General features: G+C 41.0%; 1 protein-coding gene across 1 annotated transcript in view; it reads left to right on the top strand.

Annotated features, from left to right (window-relative positions):
- Positions 1-874: 874 nt before the first annotated feature.
- ZNF385B (zinc finger protein 385B) overlaps positions 875-24,599 on the top strand; it is a 461,571-nt gene continuing 437,846 nt past the window's right edge. The window contains exon 1 of the mRNA XM_075286074.1: positions 875-1,157. The gene's annotated coding sequence lies outside the window, so the exon portion shown is untranslated. The remainder of the gene's footprint in view (positions 1,158-24,599) is intronic.

Raw genomic sequence — 24,599 nt, 5'->3', positions numbered from 1 at the left:
AAAAAAAAAAAAAGTCTTCATGCAATCCTAGCTTAAAATTGCACATCCTTGCTTCTTGATATTCTTGTTCCTCCTGGTACAAGAATACTGAATGCCAGATTAGACTCTAGTACTAGTAGCGTGCACTATATGGCCACTAGAGGTTGCTAGCCTCAGAAAAAATACAGCAAGACAGGGAGCGAGTGTGCAGGAACATTCAGCTTGCCAACCTTCCAGGCACAATACAATGCTGGGCAGCACGGGACCCAGCAATTCGGAGCAAAGAGCCCCCATTCTGTCAATCCTGCTGCTCTATAGAGGTAAAGCTCATCCTGTGATATGCAGTGAGACTCTATAAGGGAAAGCTGTCACCTATAGCCAGGTACCCTGCCTGCAGTTCCTCTTCTGTCCTGACTCTTACTATGCATGTGTATAGAAAACCATTAAAAAGAAGACTAAAAGAAGAGGAGGGGGTGGAGGGTGATGGGAGGAGATGTCATTGACAGGCAAATATTAATGATGTGCTTCCTTGCAGTGACTACCTGTCTTGTGGGTTGGACTCTGGATTTAACCCATGCTGTGCTGGCTGTCAGACTGAAGCATAAGACGAGTCCGGGAGTATACATTTTAACTTTCCCTCTCTCACACACAGCCTTGCACTAGGGGAGCTCAGACTCGGGATACGCATGCGTCCTGAGCCCAGGTGATGGACAGAGAACAAGGATCTTGAGCTCACAGCATCACTCAGAGCCCAGTTGGGGATGTTACTTCAATGTGTATAGTAAAAGTTTACGAGAGACCCTTTGGATTATCAAGGTGGACGCTTTGCATTCAATTTATTTTTCATTTCTTTTTTTAAATAATTTTTCCGAATTTTTTTTATTTAATTTTTTTTTATAGCAAGCATTGACGCGCTATACCCTGCACATGGTTTTATGAGTAACTTAACGATACTTCGTAACAACATTGAAATGTTAAACGTTAATATTCTGTGGGTGGGGCTCAGGAGTTAACCCATGCTGTGCTGCCTGGAGGACGAGAAGGAAAGAGACTGGGCTGAGTAAGGAACAAGATCTGGGTGAACAGCATCTACAAACAAAACTACTGCTGCAGCAGCTGATACCACAACTACTAGTGATCCTCTCCAGTCTGTCTCTACTGCTCCAGAGCCAGCAAAGGTAAGACATCTGTCACCTTCCAGCCTCCCCCTTTAAGGGACAACTTGGTTTTGCATTGCTGTGGGATGCAGCCCGGAAGATTTCCTTCTACTCTGTACTACGTTACGTTATGTCACCCACTTATGAAAGGCGATTTAACTTCTGTGGTTTCGTCTTGTTGCCCTCACTGTGTATACAAAGCAGGCATCCCTGACAGATGGGGAAATCAATCCGGTGGCTTTAATTGTGAGTCACATGCTGTGTGACACAAACTAGGGAGAAAAGTACTAGATGGGATCTGTCAGTTATAATAAGAGTCCATCCCTATGAATGCCCTGTGCTTAGTGCATTGGCCACAACCCAGATTCCGCTTGGAAATAGGTTAAAGCTCCGTTGTGTCGCCCTCAATACTTCTGGAATTATTGTCTTTAGCTCTGCAGTGCATGTATTGTTTACTTTGTATATATACATTCATGGATACAATATTTGCATTATAGGCTTCTAATATGTTTGTGCTGATGATATTGGTATGTCCGTGTTATATATCATTGAGAATGATGAGAAGCGAATACTGGTTTATGCCAAAGTTTATTAGTCCTGAAGACGTAGCGACTTTACGTGATGAAAAGTAGTGAAAAACGCTGGATGAGATAGTTATAGGATTACACTCAGATATATAATATATGTATAGTATTGCATAGATCTATCTGTATATATGTAAAGTGTCTATCTATCTATCTATCTATCTATCTATCATCAACATTTTCCGCAGCATTACGTAGCAACAAACTAGTTAAAAATTCCGACAAGAGCCAAAAGGTAAATGCAACTGGCCAAGTCAGCTCTGCTACATATAACAAAACTCAGCTCTGCTACATATATAATAGTGCTGATACTTTTTACCAACTTAGTACTGCTATATATTGCAAAGTCATCTCAAATACATTCGATAGGAGGCATTTAAGATCAATTACAGATCAGCTCCATTTATCCCAGTAGCGTTATTTTGCCATAAAACACATGTATTTCCACATCCCCCGTTCAGATGAAATAAAATTTCTGCAACTAAATCCATTGCTACATGTGAAGGTGCCCTAGCAAGCACAGTTCTTCTACATATCACCAAACTTAGCTACACGGTGTACCTATACGGTCCTAGCGCCTCGCCACGTCAGGATGTGTTGTTGTTTTAATGCATCCTCAAATCACTTGACCTAGACTAGTGGGATGAACATCCTTTTCACAAATCACTGGCAAATGTCTGCAGATGAATGCTAGCCGAGGGATGTCTGCTAAATGTTCTACTGCTCTGTGATCCACACTAATAATTCATGGGGATGCCCTATTTTTTACACTTCGGATTAGGGGAATCGGAGGATATGACAATGAAGTTGATTAAAGTGAACAAAGTCAAGTGTAGCTGCACATTTGCATTGTTGAAGGTGATTATATTTCGATATATCTATATATATGTCGGTATTTCGGTCTTTGTTTACCTGGTCTGGTTGGCAAGGTCTTGACTGTGATAGCATGTTGAGAAACAGATCTATTTTCATGTCAAGGCTCATATTTATTGGATGAGGGAGTACTAGGAGTGTCTCAGGTAATTAGGTATACACGTGACAGATCCCCTGACCAAGGTGTATGCGGAATCATGTAAATTTAATAGGCCAGTATCCAGGTATATACAAGAAGGCGGCCATGCAATCCTCTCCTGGAATGCAGGGTGTTAATCACACTTTGATGGAACCTGCTGTGCTGTGTAACCTTTCAAATATTGAGACTGATGTTACACATTTAGCAACTAAGTCTGAAATTAGATTTCCGGAGCTGTGTGTGATCTAGATTCAAAGTGAGACATTTGCCGTGTGCTTCAGGGAGGTACGCTCTGAACCTTGCAAATACTCCAGCAATAGCTTGCGCCTTAATGCTGTGCTGTTTGAAGTTTTGCTCTCTTTAGGTGATGATTAGGAGTTTCTGCGCAAGGGGAGGCGTGAACGCAGCGAGGTCTTCCTTTTAACCGTCAACAACAGAACCAAGAACAAGTATCTGAGTCAAGGGCAGTGGGAGGGAATTCACGGAGGGTTGTAGAAAGGGAATATCAGATTGTGGTGGACTGGCTGCAAGGGCTAAAAATAAAGATTTGCAGAAAATAGCTTCAATGGGACATTATGACGGTCTAAAATACTGTATATATAAAAGGTTACAGGTAGAGTCAAAAATAAAATATTTCATGTAGTTGTAGATAACGTTAGCACACTGATGACATCACAATTTCTCCTCTACAAATTGAAGCTAAATCCGCTCCTTGTTTGGTTTTTATGTTGATCTGAAGAGGTCACATCAAAGGTATGGACAGATATATGCAAACATATACATTGACTATCTCAAAGAGAATCTACGGCACCGTATAAGTTTGTTCTTTATTGGTAGTTTCATCAAAGCGCTTTTTGAAATCAGGACACTGAAGTTCATGCAGGTTTTTGAGCTAAAGCCAAAAGTGAATTCAAAAGGAATGGGAAATATAAAAGAAGGACTTACACGTCTTCCCGCTGCACCACTACTTGCTTCTCACACTGCAAACTGTTTTTGGCCTAATGTTGGAAACGCATGGGAAATTCTCACATTGGGTTAGGTGCTGTGAACTCGCCAGTAGCTGACCAGTTGTGGTGTACATTAGCATCCATCAGCTACCACTGAAATCCACAATGCAAAGTGACCTGCATAGAAGGCTTCAGGCCATGGCTACATGCCAACGTAGGCTGTGACTCCTCTCATGCAACCAACTCTTTCACTAATATAAGTGAGTGAAGTTGCATTGTGCCCCTGAGAGCATGGCTAGACGTTGCCGTCACAGAACCCCCAAGGTCCCAATGCAACTCTTATTTTATATTTATTGTATCACTTAGATTAGTGAAGGATTTATAGGGCAACATGGTGAGCTTTGGTTACCAGACTGGAGTATTGGCCAAGGTCAATGTGTAACCCTAGCATTGAACCTACCATGTCAATTATTGCTACCCATGGTTTTCAACTTTTGCAATGCAACAATTGAAAGATGCCGGAGACTTGTAGATGATTTTGTGTGGTTTTTGCCATGATGCCATTCAGGGAAACTGAATTTCCTTAAAAGAATTTCAGTAGCGCCTCCGTTCTATGTGGTCTCGTATTAAAGTCTACGGGTAAACCAAGGGAACGATTAGGGAATTTTCCCTGTATACATGCTGACCATGCACTAAAGTCTTGGCATGAACTGAACATTAGCTTTTCTCCCTGCAGTGCTTATTGACTGCTATATGTCTACAGATAGTACAGTATTTGTATCTGTTTTCACGGAATAAATTGATTGTAACCTTCAGCATTGTAATAGTATACCTTCGAAACTTTAAATTTCTAGCAACCTATATAGTCATACTGTCTAGCAAAGTGTTCCATCTATTTTATGACATCAAATAAGTAATCTTTTGCATACCTATAATAGTAATTGCCTTAAAGGCGTTGGCCAAGGTTTTTTATTATTTATGGCCCATCCTTAGGATAGACTAGAAATCTATCTGATCGTTGAGAGGCCAACAGGTGGTCCCCAAATGTAGAAACAAAAATACATTTCCAGTTCTATTGTCCAATAGATGTATTTAAGGCTAAGGCCCCATGTTGCAAGCTGTAAAAAAGTGCTGCAGGAAAACCACAGCGAAAATGCATTGCGTTTTTTCCCGCAGCACTTTTCACAGAAAGTCCGTAGAGTTTTCCATATGAAATCGCAGCATGACCGCTTCCAGATTTTCTGCAATGTGTGGATGGGATTAGCCGGAATCTGATCTACTTTGTAGCTACTGCAAAAACTGACGCTTATGCTACATGGAGCCCTGGCCTAAAGAAAAGTGCAGCACCATATAGTATTACATGGAGTTCCTACTGCTTGGTCATATGAAACCATAAGGACTGTCCGTGTCTACATACAGGCTCTGTGCTGACACCTTTTCACCTAGAGGTGAAAGAGGTACAAGAGGGTGCTGGAACACTTCTTCTTTCTTACGTTACCAAACTAATGGTAACAAACCATCAACCTCCAGAGCCACCATCCTTGTTAGGCCCTGTTCAAACGGGGCAAGAGGGGGCGGATTTTGGTGCGGAATCCACGTCATAATCTGCCCCCTCACAATGGTGGTCTATGTAGACCGCTAGTGTTCTTTTTTACGCTAGCGGCATGTTGCCCATTCTTCAGGCGGATTCCGTAGCTGAATCACCCGCGTTGTCCGCCTCGCGACAGCACCCTCCGGACTAGGCCCATTCATTTGGGCCTAATCCGGAAAGAAAAGCCGCGACAGGATACCATGCACTGCAACGGCAGCAGCCGCGACGGAATATGACACGTGTATTCCCCGTGTGAACTAACCCTTATCAGTTCTTCAGTGCAAGGACCCTGCCGAATAACTCCCCATGTCTCAGCATCCCAGACCCCGTGGAGAAGGGAATAAAATACATATAATATCCGTCACCCAAAAGTCAGGCTTCACTATTCTCATATCTGCGTCTTTTTTGTGTTTGGAGGTTAAGGATTCTAACCGGTGGCTGCATCACAAGGTGATAAACTTTTCTCTGTTTTCACAAGATGATACGTATATGTTAATTTGTGCCTAAAAATAAAGCCGTCTTTATATAGAAGAGTAAATGTTGGCCATTAGTAGATGGAGCGCAGGTTGCAGTGAGCACAGGAGGCTGTAATTCCTGAATCGTTTCAAAGTCACTTTGTGGGCCGTGACGTTCTGCGGTTTGTTTACTGTATGTGGTTTGGTCAATCGCTTTAGATGTACAGTAGATCAAGCGGAAACTTCGATATTTATAGAGTATTTCTCCTTGACAAGCTTCTTTTATAGGGCTTGAAATTAATCTTGTCTGTGAGAAATGTTAATTTTTACTTCATGAATTAGTATCTTACATTTCCCTCTTCCATTCCATATACTGTGTCTCACATACAAGTGTTACTGTTTAGTAATTGACTATTGCATCGAGGAAGCATTTCTATATCCTAGACATATCTTCAACCTATCTAGCCTTATAAAATGGCGCCTAAACTTTTTGTTGATGAGTTGACCATAGAGACATGCTACATTTTATAAGTGTAGTAAGGAATATGCAAATAAGACCTAATTGGTGGAAAAAGAGAAACTTAAGCCTAGCGCCACCTTTTGGAAGAAGAAACCTAAGGCATAATCTGGAAATAATAGCCAAGCCACAACAACTGCCCCATAATGAAGAGGTTACCATCCAGAGGCAGCTGTTTCAAGGTTCTTGCCTTTCATTAGTGAAGAGCAGGGCACTGGATAGCTGTTTGAGAGGCCTAGACATAGGTTAGGTGCACAATGTGTCTAAGTGGAAAAGGTGCTAGGAGCAATGTCCTCTTTCTCACCAATGAGATCTTCTTTGCATATTGCTTACCCATAATTCTTAGCAAGACACGTGCCACAACCCAAATGGAGGTAACTGGAGGATAGGAGTGATAGTGATGGTGGTGATGTCACTGGGTAGGCCAAGTACACGCAACTGAACTCCTCCAGCCAGTCTGCCAGGCTGGACAATGACGTGGGGCAGTTGGTGGGGGTAGTAGTCTCCAAGTTGTTGGCTACACCCAGGTTTGGGATAAGGGATGCCCAGACTTTTGGTGGTGAAGGGGTGCCTTTTGCACCACTCCAAATGAATAATAAACTTAGCATCACCCATAGTATGGCTTTGGGGGCTGAAAGGTGAGGAAGTCCCTTTGGCCCTTATACCTGTTTGTTAGGTGGGTAGGCAGATTCTTGAGAAGCAGGACCCTTATCCTCCTCCTAGCACTGTGTCTGGTAGATGGACTGCAGAATCTTCCTTATCTCAGGGCTGTCTCTTAGCAGTCTTGGGCAGTTATATTCCTTTCCCTCAGGGGCTGATGAGAACACTGTAGAGCACAGTTGTCACTGCACCAACAACTAAGGCACTAAAGGTTACACTGAGACCTAAAAGCCACAATCCCCCAACTATAATTGGCCAGGGCTGTACCAAGCCATATGAAGGTAAAGGGGTAGCCAAGAGCGGGGAGAAACCAAAGGGGGAAAAATAATAAGGGGGAAGCTTCAAAGTCATAAAATGCACAATATGCACATAATACAAAAACAGTGTACAAAACCAAAGGGACATTTAAACAAAATACATATTAGAAGTGTCACTCTGGGATGCTGCACATGCATAGTCTTATAGTCAGGTATTTTCTCTCCCTGATGAGACATTACTCCTTCTGATACAGGTGTAGTAAAAAAGAAATGTTTTCTCTGATTCCCATCTAATGTCTTCCAGGTTCTCAGATAACTCTGTGCTTTAGTAGTCTAAAACATTCCCCCATTTCCTTACTGGACCATCCCGAGAAGGGAGAGGGTTTTAGGCTACTCTATGGACAATGCATAAGCTCAGCATGTCACTTAATCTGACACATTGCTCCCTTTACTTGAATGAATCAGTCAAGAGCAAGAGGTCGTGTCCAGACTACCAAACCACAGTGTTCATAGAGTAGTATGAACAATTAGAGGTCATTTTACTGACCTGAAGAGGGGAGAGGAGGGCACCAAGTATTTCAACTATGCTTCGTGCACAGGAGAAAGTTGCCCTGCCCTGAAGGCAGTAGGGAAAGACTGCCACACAAAGGTATATGGCATGTTGTGCTTTGTAAATAGTGTTCCTATTAATGTTCATCTATGGGTCACAATGTGAATGGGATTTTTACAAAACCCAATTGACTAATTTATAATCTGGCCAGTATAAAATGTAAAATGCTGCTGTTACCTTAAAACATTTTGGTGTCTGTAGGTGCTGGCTGCTCTTCATAGAAAAAAAGAGTGGTGCAATAATAAATATAACGTGTGTCTAGTATAATAGAGCAGATTTATTAAATATATCACTGAGATTCTGTCTTCCTAATTACATCAGGGAAGACAGGCTTGCACATTCTCAGTCAGCGCCCTCTTTTGGTTTGCAACACTGAGGCACCTGACTTCCTAACTACATCATGGAAGACAGATTTGCATATTCTTGCCATGGTCCCTTGCACAGTGGAGTGCTAAAGGCTTAATAAGTCTCCACACACCTAAATGGTGGTCTCTCCCCAAGGAGTGATGATATCCCCCTAACCCAGATTTAGTAATGGAGTCTTATGATTAGACAGCTTGGAACTACTGTAAAGGATTCCATTTTATTACAGTGGCTCACACTGGGTGATAAATCTGGTACCAATTTATTTGCACCAAAATGTTGGTGTAATGTGGCACAAAAGCTCCTAAGGGTTTTTTCAGTCTCAAATCTATTTTTCATTCTGATGACCTAATCTACAGTATAGGTCATCTGTATCTGATCTGTGGGTATTAGTAAGATCGGTTGTTCTGTCAAAATCTGGGCGCTGAAAGATGCTGCAGTATACAGAAAGTGGAAGAAACTCTGCTCCTGTTCAAGTAATAAGAGCGGAGCTGCAGTGGCCTGACACCGCTACTATATAGTGGATGGGGCTGCATCTCTGGTCCTATTACTTGAATGCACATGCTTCCTTTCCACTGCAGTAGGTTCTGATCTCCTGACACTGCCAGATCATAGTCCAATGATCTATCCTGAAAATAGACCATCAGTATGAAAAAAACATTTGGGACTGGAAAACCTCTTTAACTGGAGCATTTTGGTTAGTAAATCTACCCCCATATGTTTTATGATATCATTGTGTCTTGTAGTTTATACATGACCATTGTAAGGTGGTGGAACCAACCGCCATGCTTTGTTCTTAAAAAGATGGGCGTAATAACTTGTTAGGATGAAATATAATAATTGGCCACAAGGGGCAACATGGTGGCTCAGTGATTAGCACTACAGCCTTGCAGTGCTGGAGTCCTGGATCTGAATCCTGCCAAGGACAACATCTGCAAGGAGTGTGTATGTTCTCCGCGTATTTGTGTAGATTTCCTCCCAATCTACAAAGACATACTGATAGGAAAAAAAATGTACATTGTAAGCCCTATATGGGGCTCACAATCTACAGTGGAAAAAAAAAAAAAAAAAAAAAAAAATATATATATATATATAGTCCTATGAAAAAGTTTGGGCACCCCTATTAATCTTAATCATTTTTAGTTCTAAATATTTTGGTGTTTATAACAGCCATTTCAGTTTGATATATCTAATAACTGATGGACACAGTAATATTTCAGGATTGAAATGAGGTTTATTGTACTAACAGAAAATGTGCAATATGCATTAAACCAAAATTTGACCGGTGCAAAAGTATGGGCACCTCAACAGAAAAGTGACATTAATATTTAGTAGATCCTCCTTTTGCAAAGATAACAGCCTCTAGTCGCTTCCTGTAGCTTTTAATCAGTTCCTGGATCCTGGATGAAGGTATTTTGGACAAACAATTCAAGTTCAGTTAAGTTAGATGGTCGCCGAGCATGGACAGCCCGCTTCAAATCATCCCACAGATGTTCAATGATATTCAGGTCTGGGGACTGGGATGGCCATTCCAGAACATTGTAATTGTTCCTCTGCATGAATGCCTGAGGATTTGGAGCGGTGTTTTGGATCATTGTCTTGCTGAAATATCCATCCCCGGCGTAACTTCAACTTCGTCACTGATTCTTGAACATTATTCTCAAGAATCTGCTGATACTGAGTGGAATCCATGCGACTCTCAACTTTAACAAGATTCCCGATGCCGGCATTGTCCACACAGCCCCAAAGCATGATGGAACCTCCACCAAATTTTACAGTGGGTAGCATGTGTTTTTCTTGGAATGCTGTTTCTTTTTGGCCGCCATGCATAACGCCTTTTTTTATAACCAAACAACTCAATTTTTGTTTCCAAAATGAAGCTGCCTTGTCCAAATGTGCTTTTTCATACCTCAGGCAACTCTATTTGTGGCGTACGTGCAGAAACGGCTTCTTTCTCATCACTCTCCCATACAGCTTCTCCTTGTGCAAAGTGCGCTGTATAGTTGACCGATGCACAGTGACACCATCTGCAGCAAGATGATGCTGCAGCTCTTTGGAGGTGGTCTGTGGATTGTCCTTGACTGTTCTCACCATTCTTCTTCTCTGCCTTTCTGATATTTTTCTTGGCCTGCCACTTCTGGGCTTAACAAGAACTGTCCCTGTGGTCTTCCATTTCCTTACTATGTTCCTCACAGTGGAAACTGACAGGTTAAATCTCTGAGACAACTTTTTGTATCCTTCCCCTGAACAACTATGTTGAACAATCTTTGTTTTCAGATCATTTGAGAGTTGTTTTGAGTAGCCCATGATGCCACTCTTCAGAGGAGATTCAAATAGGAGATCAACTTGCAATTGGCCACCTTAAATACCTTTTCTTATGATTGGATACATCTGGCTATGAAGTTCAAAGCTCACTGAGGTTACAAAACCAATTTTGTGCTTCAGTAAGTCAGTAAAAAGTAGTTAGGGGAATTCAAATCAATAAAATGATAAGGGTGCCCATACTTTTGCACCGGTCAAATTTTGGTTTAATGCATATTGCACATTTTCTGTTAGTACAATAAACCTCATTTCAATCCTGAAATATTACTGTGTCCATCAGTTATTAGATATATCAAACTGAAATGGCTGTTGCAAACACCAAAATATTTAGAACTAAAAATGATTAAGATTAATAGGGGTGCCCAAACTTTTTCATAGGACTGTATATATAAAATAAGTGGCCACTCCACAAGATAGACACTTAAATTGAATACGTATAATGCATATCTGCTCTATGTGCGGTACTGATGTGGTGGTCAAATGGCATAGGGGACTTCATATGTTGTAGTGTCACCAGTGTCTCACTAGCCCTGCCATGTCATATTACATACTCAGTGTTGTCTCTTTTAGTTGGATATGAAAGGGAAGGAACCAATGTGACATCTGGGCATTGTACCATGTGTGGAGTTCAGCTGAGAACGCTCCTTGGTATAATTTTACATACCTGCAGCGCTACCCTGGGTCTAATGCAGGGGGTGGTACTTTATAAGTAGGAGTGCCTGTGCATCACCCCTGTAGTTTGGGACCAGCAATGTTGCCGTCCTCCAAAGTCCTGATGATGTATTACAGATGCCGAAGTAAGCAACTACTTCTCTGTATGCCGTTCACAGTGCTCCACATTGAGTGTTGCTAGTTTTTTATCCATGAAGGACTTTGCTATTAAACCTTGTTAAAGAACAAACTTTGCCAGGAAGCAACTTTCTCAAGGTTAAACCTGCCCTTTTGTAAATGAGCCTACTCATTGTGCAATGTATTTGAATAACTTACTGAAAGGTTTATTGTGATGTTATGTGCTTTCCTCTGGGGCAGTGACCTCCTCAAGTGTACCCTGTTTTCTTCTGTATGAGCAAGAAGTCATACTCACTATGCAGATCTATTAGAACCTTGATCTGATTCTCATAAAGCTGCATTGCGAGTTTCACCTCCTGTTCGTACAGGAGACACTTTGTGCATCAGAGGAACAGACAGGAGTTGAGTGCTTCAGAGGGGAGCAAATAAGTTTACAATAAAGCTGTCAGTAAGTTATTTTGTAACGTTATGCTACACATGGCCTCATTTTCAAAAAGGTGGGCAAAACATAAGGGATTGATTCTTTAAAGTTATCTGTTCTCCCGACATGCCTGTTTTAGTACAAACTTGCATTTTCCATAAAAGCAATTCTGGAGCATCGTTTCTCATAACTCTGCTTTGTACTGATTTGTTATTCTTCCTATAAATTAATAAATACATTAATTACCTTTTTCCTTGTAAAATGGGTTTGTCCCTACAGGGTCTTCAGAGAACTGACTGGACAATGTCAATGTATAGGGACAAACAATTGGTGCAATCTTTGCAGTGACATAGGGCTCCAGTAGCTAAGAAGGATGGGATTTTCAGCTATAATATGGTCCCTATAATATGGACAGGGTCAGCGGGAGCATCCGAATAACCAAGCCGGGTACTGGGTGCCTTAGCTGCTGGGGGCGCCAATGATTGCCTACAAGGAGTGTTTTTTTCAGAACAGATGGAAGAATTCATTGCCTTGCTAACATTCCGGAGCGTGAGAGGAACAAATTTCAATATTACATACATCTCTTAGCACCCCAGACTGCCCATCCCTTCCTTGCTCTGGCTCTCAGAGAGTTATTTTTGTGGACACCAGGACTCAGTGAGGAGTCCAAGGAGCTATGAGCAGTAGGTAATGTTGAAATTTGTAGCACCTCTTAATCCCCGCGGCACTGCCAAGAGCTGGGAACCGTTTTACAGTCTGGTGCAAAAGGGGCTGAAATGTAGTAGGGCAAAAGGGGCAATTATGCGGTGTGTGGAGGCAAAAACGGGGAATTATACTGTAAATGTGTCCATTACAATATTTGTGGGACCTGAAAAGGGCCATCATACTGTGTGGGAGCCATAAGGAGGATATTATACTGTGTGTGGGACTATTAGGGCTCGTTCACACTATGTTTTTTGGCAGCGGATTTTGATGCAGAATCCGCTTCAATATCGACTTCCAAAAACAGCTCCCATTGACTTCAATGGGAGCTGCTTGCTTCTTTTTTTTCCGCTTGCTAGTAGAGGATAAAAGAATCAACATGCCCCTTCTTCCCGCGGATTCCGTGGATGTCTCAGCTGTGGCGTCCGCCATGTGAGACTCCCTCCCAATTAGGCCCATTCATTCGGGCCTAATCCGGAGCGGTTTAGAATCTTTTCAAAGCAAAGGTTGAAAAATTTGGAATAGCTACAGCAACTGCAGTTTTGCCGCAACAAAACCACCCAATATCCGGTATTTTTTACATGAATTGCTCTGCAAAAGAATCCATTGAGGTTCTGTTACCCAAGAGCCCAAACCAGCCTGGAGCCAGCCCAGAATATGTGTGAATCCCGCATAATAGTAAAGAGAAAATTATTATAGCAAATAAACGAAGTACCAGATTATTATATCAAGTGGTAACAACAGTTACGGGGGAACAAATAATTAGATTCACAATTTATGTGATTGTAAAGAGGTAGAGTCTGAGTATAAATTCTGTGTCCTGGAGAAAACCCTAAGAAATCAGTTTTTCGGTACAGTATGTTTACTGCAAATCATCAGCAAACAACACACAGCCACATCAGCACGCGTGCCGCTACTGTCATATGATAGGTGTGAAATGACCATATTTAATATGTAATATGAAGAAGAGCTTTGTCATCACATTTTATGATTGTCTTCTGGTTTATGACATAGAATCTATATAGCATCATCATAACACAGATCTGCAGAAATGCTGAACCCAGGGAATTGGAGCACTTATCTGCTTCATTCACATCCTCCTGTCTAACACATTATCGCTGATTTAAACATAAGAGATGCACACTCCAAGCATCAGTGTGTGTATATATATATATATATATATATATATATATATATATATATATATGCGCACAAACAGAGCTATATATTCCTCCATTTATCAAATCTTCTCATTTGCAGCAATTGCAGCTTTGCTTATCTTTTCTCCCACAAGGGAGTCAAAGTGCAGAGAGTGTTGTGGAGTAGGGGAGTTAGTGGCTGCTATATAGGTGCTCGTTGTTACGATCGGCAGGATATATTAAAAAATACTAAATAATAAATATATCCTGCGGAGCCCACTGGGCTCAGTACTGCAGGGCGTACTGGTGTGAACAAGGCCCGACAGTTAACTTCACTGCCGGGCTACTCCACCAAAGTGCTTCTCTGATAACTTCTTAGAGAAGCTGCCACTGAAGAACAAGCAGCCGCTAAATGACTTATAAAGTCTTAGTGGTTACTTTACCACTAGACAACAACTAACAATGAGCGTGTGCTCTCAGCAGCTTACTGGGTCGCACCACACCACAGCCACCTGCTGTGGAGTGCCACAAGTAGTCTGCTGGGGGCCACACGGTGGCTTAGTGGTTACCACTGCAGGAGTCCTGGTGTTCAAATCCCGCCAAGGGCAAAAAAAAAAAAAACTTCTGCAAGGAGTTTGTATGTATTTCCATCCCATGTTCCAAAAAAGACATACTAATAGGAAAAAACAAAAAGTACATTGTAAGCTCTATGTGGGGCTCACAATCTACATTTAAAGAAAAAAAAAGTAGCAGCCTGCCTACCTAAGGCAGTACTCTGACAACAATGTCTGCACAGACTTAACACTTTGAGGTTAGAGGCTAGCTAGGTGACAATTGCCTGTGCAATATTCTGACTAAGCCCTACCAAGCTAAGGCAGTTCACTGCCAGACCAATGCTTGCACAATGTGGAATTTGAGAACCACACAGGTACCCATGCGTGCGCACGCACACATTTTGCAAATGATACTAGAGCACCTGACGGCCCAAAACAGCCTCCTTAAATGGAGAGAAGGCGAGACCAATCAGCCTGCCCAGGTGCTTAAGCCAGATGCCGATAGGCCGACACCAGTGTCAGTCAGCAGACCGACCACACCTATTGGCTGCAAGGGGGTTAACCCTATGCATGCTGAACTGAAAAGAACCAGTGGAAGAGGTTGCGACCCTAATACCATGGCCACATCTGTCGCACAGTCCTAACACTCATGCCCAATACTCACAAGGATCATTTGTGTTATGGAAAGCCAATTCACCTATCAGTATATTTTTTGCATGTGGGAGGAAACTGGACTACCCAAAGGAAATGCAAACACAGGAAAAACATACAATCTCCAGGTATATGTTGCTCTTGGTCAGATTCGGACACAGGACAGAAAGGCAAGGTAACAGTACTACTAACCACTGAGCCATCCACTATTGAAATTTATATATATATATTTATAAAAATAGATATAGACATTTGTTTCTGACCTTCCTATATACAGGCCACCAGCCCACACAACCTGTGTGGAAGCCTACACATATATATTGGTAGACAGGCTGTCAATCACACACGTAAGGGTAAGATTAACTATTTGATGAACAAGTTGCAGGAGATGGGTGTAGTGGAAATTCAATTACAGTGGAGAGGTGATAGAGCAATGTTCACACAGAGCAAGTGTGTGAGCAGAGGGTGGCACAGAAACCCGAACAGGCAGAGACGTTACAATATTAGTGTATAATATATAATAATAAGAGAAGAGCTCCCAAAAAAGTTGTAATATAAATATTTAATTCCATAGAAAATGTTTAAGTTTCTGAAGGAACTAAATGAAAAAAGTTCCTGTATCAACCAAACCATATTTTGGAGTAGATAGACAGACAGATAGATAGATAGATAGATAGATAGATAGATAGATAGATAGACTGACTGACATAGAGACACATAGATATGCATAAGGAGTTATAGACATAGAGACAGACATTAAAGGGATTCTACCATTAAAAATATTTTTTTTCTAGTTGACACGATGGAATAGCCTTAAGAAAGGCTATTCTTCTCCTACCTTTAGATGTCTTCTTTGTCCCGCCGTTCGGTTAAAATTCCGTTTTCCATCGGTATGCAAATCAGTACCCTCGCAGCACTGGGGGCGGTCAAACAGCACTGAGGGTGTTCCCAATTATGCGAGAGAACTCTCCAGCGCCTCCTCCATCTTCTTCAGGAAGGTCGTCTTCATGCGTCTTTTTCCATCGCAGGCGGTGAAACTTCTAGGCCACAAGAAAATGGCTGCTTACTTACTTTGTAAGCGGCCATTTTTCTTGTGGCCGTGGGCATACGCAGTCGGCTCTGCCTGAGGCCTACAAGTTTCACCGCCTACGCCGGAAAAAGACGCATGAAGACGACTTTCCTGAAGAAGATGGAGGTGGCGCTGAAGAGTTCTCTGGCAGCATTGGGGATGCCCCCAGTGCTGTTTGAGTGCTGGGGCCCGCCCCTAATGCTGCGAGAGAACTCATTTGCATAACGTCGGAAAACGGAATTTTAACGGCGGGACGAAGAAGACATCTAAAGGTAGGAGAATAATAGCCTTTCTTAAGGCTATTCCGTCGTGTCAACTAGAAAAAAAAAAACATTTCTAATGGTAGAATCCCTTTAATAGGCATAGAGATAGATAGACAGATATATATGGAGATAGACAGATAGAAACAGTCATAGAGACAGATATGTATGCATAGAGAGTTATAGACGGACAGAGAGATAGAGACAGACATTATTAGGAATAGAGATAAATAGATAGATGATAGATAGATAGATAGATAGATAATAGATAGATAATAGATAGATAGATAGATAGATAGATAGATAGAGACACATAGATATGCATAGACAGTTATAGACAGACAGAGAGATAGAGACAGACATTATTACTCATAGAGATAGATAGATAGATAGATAGATAGATAGATAGATAGATAGATAGATAGATAGATAGATATTTAGGTACAGGAAATAGATGGACAGATAGACATAGAGAGAGACATACAAACTGATACAAATAGACAGAGAGACAGACAAATAAGGCACATATAGATACGCAGGTACAGTAGATACTGTAGACAGGGGGAAGGTAACATACAAGTTGTTTCTTAAATCTTTGGCTTGAACAGGAATATTAATATTCCATCCATTGCGTCTCGCCTGTGAAACAGTTAAAGCAATTATTTTTATTGCATTTGAACCATTGTGCCTCTCTCCCACATGAGCAGCATGTGTCAGAAATGACTTAACAGCAGGCTCCTGCTGTATGACATGATATTCCGCACTCTTTTGTTGCCTGCGGTCCAATATTAACGTGGCAAAGAAAAGCCACAAATAGAAGAATTGAACACCTTTAACTTGCCGCGGTGCTGGTGTTCTCAATAGAAAAAGCGGCTCTTATATGAAGAATAGAGTGATCTAAGTCTTGACATAGGAGGTTGCTGCTATTTAGGTAGCGATTGGTAGATAAGACTATATGGCTGGGCTCTCTGCTGTCTGCTGGCAGCGTATGATCATATGAGTGAGCTCCAGATGGGCTTTTATGAGGATTACGCTGATCTATACATATTGTACAATACTTTTGCTCGCATTGATTTTTGCTTTAACATCAATAAATCATTTGCAAAATTCAGCTGGCATTTTCCTCCAGTGTTTTTTACATTGCTAGGAGCTTATCTTCCAGCATAATTAAAGCTTTAGAATCATTAGCTGTTTTAGTAGAGGATATTTAATTATTAAAAGGAATAATATATATCCATTTGGCATGCCTAGTGTTCTAAAGGACTGTGATAGCGGCAATATCAGTCCAAGCATGCACTATCAGCTGTCATAATGTAAAGCTCATTGACTGGCATGGTTTGGTGGGGGAGATGGATTAAGGGGGCTTTGAGTAAAGTATTGCGCCACCTTCATTGTTTACTCCAGTACTGCGTCTATACGTATGGTTGCGACTGTTCCATGCTACTCCATCCTATTCATTCTGATGATTGGTGGGGGTTCCTGGTGTTGGAATATTAGAAATATCCCATCAATATAAACCTTTTAAGAATACAGGGTAGATAGGAGGTTAAGGCTCGGTAACTTTTTTAATTTCCACCTCCATCTATCATTATTATTAGTTTGGGTGGCATGTTGGTCCTGACTCCTTTTAAATCTTAGTGCGTCCTCTATTAGGGGGCGTTCACACTACCGTCGGTGTCCGACATGTAGTGTCCGCTCCTAGTGTCCGCTCAAAATCTGTCACGGACACTAGGAGCGGACACTAGATGTGTCCGTGACACCTGTCATTCACTTGAATGGGCATCGGGTGCGTTCTTTTGCACTCCGTGCCCGTCCTTTCCTGTCCGCAAGAGAAGATGTCCGACTTCTCAAGCGGACAGAGGAACCCTGCATGCTCCCTTACTGTGTGTCTAGCAGTGCTCTGGAGATAGATATTATATGTATATTAGTATAAGATGTTCATACTGTATATCCATGAATTGATTCTTTCTTGGATACAACCACTTAAGTATTTTCTGCCAACTTATATAAATGCCACAACGGACCTCAGGGGCTACGATGACTCCTGTATAGGACATTGGATTTGTGGGTGATATACTGCATCTGTAGACATCTAGAAGACTCAGAAAAACAGGGTCAAAGCTTGATATTCTGTATCAATGCCATTATGAATATGGTGTGAAAAATCACCAGAAAGATCATATGTTCATTATGTTGTGACCAAACTTAAAGCTTTCAGACTTTTGGTGTTGGTTTGTAGGATGAAATGGGCTCCCAAGACTTCATATTGATGCTATTACATGCACAGTGTACGGAGCCGGAAGCATACAGCTCTGCAGACTGTATAGTAGCTGTGCCACACTATTGCAGCTCAGCTGTCATTTTTGTGAATATTTGCTTATGGGCATTACTCACTAAAGGTTACTATTTAGTACAGAGTTGTCTGATTCTGGCTTTGTACACTGTGCAAATCCAGAACCCGCAGCAGCAGATCAGTGGGGGTGTCAGGTATCGGATCCCCACAAATCTGATATTAGTGACCTCTCCTAAGTACTGACCTCCAATATCAAGTCATGGACAAACCCCATTTACTTTAGCTTGAATTGTCTTGTACGTTTTCCCCTTTTGCTTCTCCAAGTTACATTATTAGTAGAAATCTGCTGTTAAGGTGATAGGGCCCCCTGAACTATTGGGTCCATTGTGCTGCTTCATAGGTTGCCCCAATGGTGTGTCCAATCCTAGTGCTCTGATTTTCAATGCAACAACAACAACAACAACAAAAATGGTAATGCATTTTGTATGAATATATGATAACAGAAGGTTTCTTGTCTTATATGGCAAACACATGAGCCATTGAAGCCGCTTGTAAGTCAAGAAACCTTATAAAAGTGCATCTTATTAGATACACTAATATTACGGTATAATATGTCATTGCACTATAGCCCTCCTTTGCGAGAAATTTTGGATAGCAGGAACAGTAGTTTGGATTTAACAAGGAAAACTAACTTTTGCTTTTGTGCCCCATTAAGTAATACCAGCAATGCTGAATCCTAAGAACCTCAAAAGGGGATTTATGAATGTGTCTATCTTCTTCGTGGCCTAGTTTCCAGTAAATTACACTTCCATATATATACCACATAGGATAAAACTGAAAAAAGCAGAGCTTATAATTAATGTAGATCACAGGAGTAGTATACGGAGTGAGTAGATGTATAAGGATGTACAGTATAGGATGTATAGCACACATTGGCTTCTAATTAATTAATATAATATCCGTTAAGGTAACGCAGCATTACATATTCATGTATTCATCCACTAGTGCTGTTTATATAGAGAATAAGGCTTGACATCATTTACTTTACATGTTGCCTCTTCTATTGGTGTCACTCTTGAGAAAATTGGTACAAAAATTATAATTGGGTATGCTAGGGATTTGTCTCATTAATACAAGGATTTCAGATGATCATGAATACCTATTGTAGAAAACCAATGCCATAGAAGCCAATGGTCTAGGTGCTGCAGATCCAATAGGAACACTATTGGGTCTACAGCACCTAGACCATTCATTTTTATGGCATTGGTTTTCTACAATAGGTATTCATCAATACCTACAGGATAGATGATATGGCTCTGATAGCCGGGGACCCCACTGATCACCAGAATGGGGTTCCACAACCCCCCCTGAGATGCTGTCAAATGTGCATGCAGTCACTCTATTCAAAGTCTATAGTACTGATGGACATAGCGTGATCTGCACTAGATGATGACTTCAGTTGTCCAAATGTTTTACGAATCTAGAGTTGTTAGAAGGGTGAATTCTTAGAAAAAAACATTTAGTCACACATGGCATTCAAGCATCTTATATTCTTCTATGTGTGAGCTGGATATTGATTTGGACTCTATGTAAACAAACAGACTGGGTGAAGATGAGGAGGAGAGCAGCCTAGTGATTGGAGAATGAAACAGATTTCCATAATAAGATATATTATATAACTGATAAAAAGTAGTTTTATAATTGGAAATGCCCTTTAATCGGGACTAAAAAGTGAAATATGTTAGTCAACTCTTAAATTCAAAATGCAAAAAAAAAAAAAAATAATTAGGCAATAATAGCCAAAAAACAAATAAAATAGTCAATTAACCATTTCAGTGACAGGTGGCATTAATATTGTGCTAGTGCAACATCAGTTTCCATTGTGCTTTGTCCATAGTTCGCTTGTAATGTCAGGTGCCCATTAAAGTCCCGTAGTATTGTATATACTGCTAATGATATAGCTCGGCCCAAGGTGCCAAGTTTTAGAGGCACTATAATGCCTGTAGGGCACAATAATATCTACAACGGCCAACAGTAGGAAAATCTGATTAATTTGGAAGCACCACTTAGATCATTGTACTTGTGTTACAATATAGCTTGAAAGCTGTGAGTTCAGTTTCCACACTGAGAAATAAAATTAATTATGCATATAGGCGTGAAATAATAAATTGAATTTTTAATTGGTAGCACAACGCGCAGAGTGTCATTGTGTTCTGTCCTATCCAATTAGATAAGTTCAATTATGTCAAGCTTGCAGGGCATGGATAAATTGTTATGGCATAGCTACAGACCTATATGCACTGATGTAACATTTCAACTGGAACCCCAACCCCCTCCACTTGCATAATATCCTGCATAATTCAGCCTCTCCATGAAATATACTGAACTGACTTCAGAGAGTTCTCCCAATGCAAGAACAATGGAGCTCTTCGAGGCCACTTCTGACACCTGTGCTACAAACATGGTGCCAGAAACAGTTGGCTTCAGGCATAGGATAAGCTGGCCAAGCATTTCAACCATCATTAAAAAGTTATTGAGTTATATTCGTGTGTTTAAAGACTAGACCTATTTTTAGTTTAGTTAATTTTCACAATTTTTTTGTTTGAGTCTTTGTAACTTCTTTACATAGCTGGCTGTCTTGTTGCTGATATAGATGGGAAAGCATAATGGTAATAGCTGTGTTAGCTCTATGATAACCCTTTCCCTTCTCCTAGTGTTAAAGGTAGAATAGGGGGTGGAGGATGTTTTACACAGCAATTCAGAGTGTGGAAAAGGGGAAGCATCCAAGTAATCAGGGAAGGCAGATCGCATAGGCTATGCTATATCATACACAAGAAGTGTGGTGATGAAATCACATGGGCTGCTTATAAGTGAAGAGAGAGAGCATAGCTAACAGACTATAAACAGGAGAGGGGAAAATTACATCATCAGTGTCAATGTAAAGCAGAAGAGAACTTTCATGGCCTGTAGAAGGTCACATCAGTACAGGAATAAAGTTCTGCTGACACAAGAGAGCTATCGAAGGCAGCAGCATCTTAGATCCACAGACCTTAAATCCAGAATGTATTAAATTTGTCTGGACCACCCATTAATCTCAATGAAAACCAAGTGATGTATGATTTTCCCTGTGGAAGTGCTACAAGGGATCGTCTGAGTCCCAGACATAATGGGTACTGATGACCTGTTCATGGGATAGGTCATCAGTATCAGATCAATCGAGGTCCAACACATGGACCCTGTACTGAGCAACTGTTTTGGCTGCCGAGGCCGTATACAGGGTGTACGGCTGAAAGTAGCTCGGTGACTAATAGTTAAGTAGTTAAGGACCTTTACAACAGGCTAGAAAAAAAACCTTTAAAAGTCTTCAATTTAATATGTAACTACTATCGGGATCTGTACGTGTGGTGAGATGTGACAGGCTCCAGAAGTAAATAATTCAATAAAACAGTTAATTCATAAAGTAAGGACACAGTAGCCTCCAAGTTAAAAATTCACATGTAAAATCTACAGCAACCGAATAGACCCCCCCTCCCCCCCAGGTAATAAGTCCAGTAGCTACACCTATCTCTAGTTAGGGAAAGAGTTGTCCTGGAGTAGGGGAGCGAATGGCATGTAGGTTGGTAGTGGGATGTGCCATTCCCTTCCCTACTCCAGTAAATACAGCCGTACATTATGCACATTGTAGTAATCTACAGATGTGGACGTTGTATTCTAGTAGGGATAATAACTGATGTCAACCTCAAAATGTAGTATCAGTTTGCATACTGTAGATACTTTCACCCACAAATAGTTTGCTTCTATATTATTTTACATAATGATATAATATCAATTATGGAACACTGTATTCTTCTTAGTTCATTAAGCACAAGACGTCTAACAGATATCAATATTAAGCACCATTTGCCTCAAAGGACACAGATAAATTGCCGTTAAAATGGAACACAATGCAGCTACTGAAATTAGGTTCAATTCTACATATTAAAATAAAATTATATCTGTGACATTTAAAGGAACCACTGGTGGTGAATGTGTCCATCTTATTCAATATGGATCTTCCACACCATATGTAAAACATTGGGACAAAGGTACAAACAAGATAAATGTCACCTGTTTGACTCTAGAGAATTAGTAGGGAAGCTTTGGCTCTCCAGCTGTTGCACAACTACAATTCCCAGCATGCATTCTTGCTCTGCTGTTCTTGGATCTCCCATGGAAGTGAATGGAGCATGTTGGGGGTTGTAGTTTCACAGCAGCTGGAGAGCCGAAGGTTCCCTACCTCTGCTCTAGAGGCTTAGCTTGCAATGGTGGTTTAAACAGGGCTGTTCTCTACAATGCAACCCAAACATTTGTATAATTGCATGGGGCCATAGAGATCAAGGGATCCTCATAGATCACATACTCAATGGCATTTTTCCCTTCATTTGGTCATTACTTGTTTGATTATTGCAATAGTTAATGACTGATAGTAATTAATACTGGCCTCTCCTTGCTCCTCCTGTTCTGCCTACCCTACTCCTGCACATGATGTCCTGACGCTGTCAGCGTCTGGATGTAAAATGCAAGATCCGGAAGCCATCCGTGATATCCTTACCACTAATGTATTAGACAATTGTGGTGACCATTAAAGAGGCAGTGTACTATGTGTGAGGGCAATAAGGGGGCATCATACTATGTGGGGGTACATATGAGACAATATACTTTGTGTGGCAGAACTAAGGGTCACCATACTATGTGGGGGCACATATGGGGCAAAATACTTTGGCAGCACTAAGGGGTCATCATACTATGTGGGGACACATATGCGGCAATCTACTATGTGTGGCATCCCTAAGGGATCATGATACTATGTGGGGACACCATGAGAGCAGTATACTGTCTGTAGGGGTTGTAAGGGGCAGTATTAGATGACTCCCAGACAACTTTGCTTGGGGCCATAGGAATGCCAAATTTGCCAAAAAAAAACCAGTCCACTATCACAATTCATAAGTGACTTACCATTGACATTTTAGGCAACCTTTTCTATGGACCTCGTGTATGGGCATCAGCCAAAATATCCAACTAATTTTATAAAACTATAAACAAGCAAATGAAATCACAAAGGCAAACACATGAAGGAAAAAAATCATAAAAGGATCAAATTCCAATTAAACCCAATACTGTTAGTTTCCCAATGTGAACCCTCACGCCACCTTCCATTACTTTACAGGAGCTATTTGCATTGGATATACTTAACCTGCTTGGAATAAAATTGGATTTTTACCTAATCCCATTAATTATATGTTTATCCTTCTCTGGCAGAAGTTCGCTTTATACACTGTAGCAATATTTTTTATGGTCGCTCATTTGCTGTTTGGTTTATTATCATCCTTATAGTCAAAGGTGAAATGATCAGGATCTCGCCTTTGTGCCTAATGACTAATCTGCGCACTCTTTTTATGTTATGTTTATGTATCCTGTGTTATATGGGCGCTCTGTTTCTTTTCTCGTTCACATTAGGGTTATTAGGGTTATATACGACATAAAATTCTGCATGCATAGATATACCACATCTACTAGATTATAAAGAATAACACATTTCTTCCCCAATAATCTTTTCGCTTTTGCTGCTACTGTATATAAAATCTAAAAATACAAGCAATCATGGAGAGAGGGGAATAAGCGGCTGATAGATAACTATGGTTTGTCTCATGGGTGGATGAAAGATGGAGTGTTGAAGTCTACTATCAAAGGCCTTCAGACTGCACCCATTCACATGAACCCCTTGGCAGCATCCACCATACATGGGTAGTATAGTGCAGGTCCACAAGCTGACAACAAATCCAAGGCTACACCACCATTCACTGTTATTTAACCCCTTGATCAATTGTGACCACTAAACCTACCATAAGTAGTCAGATTGCATGGGTGCCACAAGCTTCAAACCGACCAGTTTTCATGAGAGCCACAGATAGTTGTCAGTGATGTTCTATTACACACTGCCAAAGAAAGCATGTAATAAAATAGTATACTAAAATATTACACTGACACAGTATACACTGTATACTCCCGAGCTGCACCACTTCTCTGGAATGCTCTACCCCGGACAATAAGATTAACTCCCAACTTCTACAGTTTCAAACGCAAACTAAAGACGCATCTTTTCAGACAAGCCTATCACAATTCCTAATGCACAAAATTGTCTGAACACTGTATAAGCAATGCCGCCCCTGCTACCTCTTGTGTCACCCCCTCTACCTCATAGATTGTAAGCTCTTTTGAGCAGGGCCC

This window comes from Leptodactylus fuscus, chromosome 8 (assembly GCF_031893055.1).
Source record: "Leptodactylus fuscus isolate aLepFus1 chromosome 8, aLepFus1.hap2, whole genome shotgun sequence".
NCBI classification, from domain to species: domain Eukaryota; kingdom Metazoa; phylum Chordata; class Amphibia; order Anura; family Leptodactylidae; genus Leptodactylus; species Leptodactylus fuscus.
This window is presented reverse-complemented; position numbering and strand designations above follow the sequence as displayed.